We start from the raw sequence: 3,222 nt of genomic DNA, 5'->3' as shown, positions 1-3,222 counted from the left end.
CCCAAGACAAGATACTTGTATCTACGTTCGCCATTCTTTTTTATGAAACGAAGCAATACCAACTCTTTCAATTTGTCTTTTAGTTTGGAATGGGGAATACTTGTGTAAAGTGTAGAAAAGTCAAATGTTTTAATACTATTACAAGATGAGAGAGTCTTTGATTATATGTACTCTAAAAGATCTTTGGAATTTTTTAGTATCACCATCTGATTCACGCCACCTCTAGAATAGGCAGTTTCACAATAACTTTGAAGCCCGGCTTTGATTGCTGATAAAATAGATGTTAATAATTTAGAAAGAGGTTTCGTGGAGCACTTGGAAGACCCAGCAATATACCGCTGTTTGTAAGGACACTTATGTAGTTTAGGTATCCAATACAGCGATGGAAGATCCAGTTCTTCATCTTTGGTTGAAATTCCAAAGGAACATAGAACAGACCTATAATTATCCAGGATTTCCTCTTTGGTTAGTGTCGTGAGGGTATATGTTGAGTTTCCAAGTGAATTGTCAATACCTAATTCATTTATCATGCAGTTTATGTAATGAGATTTACACACAAAAACGATGTTGTTTGGGGCTTTATCTGCGAGGACAACAACATATTTGTCATGGAGGTAGGACAAGTGTTTTGCAACATTTGGGTCTTTAAAGATTGACGTAGCATGGGTATTGATAGACCCATTTAGTTTCTTAATTCTGATTTGTATCAACGACTTCACAGCCTTAATCCATTCGGAAAGAGTATCTACGTCTTCTTTCTCGCGTTTAGCCCATTGCTTGGCATAATCCTCGACCGAATCCATCAGTATTTTGAAGTTGTATTTCCAATTTATTGTTTTAGGCTCACGATATTTCGGACCTTTGGATAACACATTTCGCAGGGAAGTGTTATTGACAATGCTGAGGTCTCCGGTAATAACGTGGCTAGCCGGATAATATGTGAATTGGGAACTAGCACAGGTGCAATCAGGAGGTTTAGACTTGAAGTAGTCAATATTGAGATCCTGGAAAACGTGTTTGTAATTGAAAATTTTAGTTGCAATTGGTTTGGTATAGGTATAAGAAATTATTGGTACAGACTGATCTTAAAAATAAGGAGGTATTTTCAACTGAACTAATTTATGAAGAAAGATAATGCCTAAATTGACGCCATCGAGACCTTTGTTGACAAAGGAAAGTCTAAGAAAAGATCTTTTCTCTTTTTCATAACGGTTCTCTAAATCATAGGACATGGGGTTGTCAACTGAAATCAAAGTTTTTGACCTTGACCTATGACCTAGGAAGTTGTTCATAAATTATGACACACCCTTTGGGGTTGGTTTATATACATTTCAAGTATAAACTGTGAAATCATAACGGTTCTCAAGGTATAGCGCGGACACGATCTTTACCATAGGACATGGGGTTGTCAACTTAAACCAAAGTTTTTGACATTAAATTATCTTATTGAAAGTTTAAATTCATCATAAATAAAAGCTTTTAAATACCAGTAATTATGACGATAAGTAATGGATGCCGTAGTGGTTTGGCTATTTCTTAGACCTTCATGAAAACATTTCGGATGAACCCAAAATACATTTCTTTTAAAATGCTAATTTCAAAAGTATAATGTAAACTGATAAAAATTTGGAAGTAAAATAAAGTTATTCAAAATATAAGTTTGACTAAAGGAACTAGATATCATTGAGATGGGAGCCATCTCTGTGGGCCCCGCTGTGAATAATGTGTGGTAAAAAATTTGTATCTCTACCATAGGACATGGGGTTGTCAACTGAAACCAAATGTTTTTTACCTTGACCTTTGACCTAGGAAGTTGTACATAAATTATGACACACCCTCTGGTGTTGGTTTATATACATGTCAAGTATAAACTTTCAAATCATAACGGTTCTCAAGATATAGAGCGGCCACGATCTTTACCATAGGACATGGGGTTGTCAACTGAAATCAAAGTTTTTGACCTTGACCTTTGACCTAGGAAGTTGTACATACATTATGACACACCCTCTGGTGTTGGTTTATATACATGTCAAGCATAATCTTTCAAATCATAACGGTTCTCAAGATATAGAGCGGACACGATCTTTACCATAGGACATGGTATTGTCAACTGAAACCAAAGTTTTTGATTTTGACCTTTGACCTAAGAAGTTGTACATACATTATGACACACCCTCTAGTGTTGGTTAATATACATGTCAAGTATAAACCTTGAAATCATAACGGTTCACAAGATATAGAGCGGACACGATCTTTACCATAGGACATGGGGTTGTCAACTGAAACCAAAGTTTTTGACCTTGACATTTCACCCAGGAAGTTATACATACATTATGACACACCCTCTTGTGTTGGTTTATTGGTTTATATACATGTCAATTATAAACTTTGAAATCATATCGGTTCTCAAGATCATAGGACATGGGCTTGTCAACTGAAACCAAATTTTTGACCTTGACTTTTGACCTAGGAAGTTGTACATACATTATGACACACCCTCTGGTGTTGGTTAATATACATGTCAAGTATAAACTTTGAAATGATAACGGTTCACAAGATATAGAGCGGACACGATCTTTACCATAGGACATGGGGTTGCCAACTGAAACCAAAGTTTTTGACCTTGACCTTTGACCCAGGAAGTTATACATACATTATGACACACCCTCTGGTGTTGATTAATATACATGTCAAGTATAAACTTTGAAATCTTAACGGTTCTCAAGGTATAGAGCGGACACGATTATTACCATAGGACATGGGGTCGTCAACTGAAACCAAAGTTTTTGACATTGACCTTTGATCTAGGAAGTTGTACATACATTATGACACACCATCTGGTGTTGGTTAATATACATGTCAAGTATAAACTTTCAAATCATACTGGTTCTCAAGATATAGAGCGGACACGATCTTTACCATAGGACATTGGGTTGTCAACTGAAACCAAAGTTTTTGACATTGACCTTTGACCTAGGAAGTTCTACATACATTATGACACACCCTCTGGTGTTCGTTAATATACATGTCAAGTATAAACTTTCAAATCATACCCGTTCTCAAGATATAGTGCGGACACGATCTTTACCATAGGACATGGGGTTGTCAACTGAAACCAAAGTTTTTGACCTCGACCTTTGACCTAGGAAGTTGTTCATACATTATGACACACCCTCTGGTGTTGGTTTATATACATGTCAAGTATAAACTTTCAAATCATAC

At 36.1% G+C, this 3,222-nt stretch overlaps 1 long non-coding RNA gene across 1 annotated transcript; it reads right to left on the bottom strand.

The window, feature by feature from the left end:
* Window positions 1-2,226: 2,226 nt before the first annotated feature.
* LOC127720401 (uncharacterized) lies at window positions 2,227-2,992 on the bottom strand. Its single transcript, XR_007990720.1, has 3 exons — window positions 2,798-2,992; window positions 2,454-2,628; window positions 2,227-2,299 (listed from the first exon to the last, which is right to left on the bottom strand). It is a non-coding gene; the product is annotated as an uncharacterized LOC127720401 (long non-coding RNA).
* Between the last annotated feature and the right edge of the window lie 230 nt (window positions 2,993-3,222).

Source organism: Mytilus californianus, unplaced genomic scaffold (assembly GCF_021869535.1).
Source record: "Mytilus californianus isolate M0D057914Y unplaced genomic scaffold, xbMytCali1.0.p SCAF_11, whole genome shotgun sequence".
Classification (NCBI taxonomy): Eukaryota; Metazoa; Mollusca; class Bivalvia; order Mytilida; family Mytilidae; genus Mytilus; species Mytilus californianus.
Note: the sequence above shows the minus strand (reverse complement) of the source record. Positions and strands in the feature narration are given on the sequence as shown.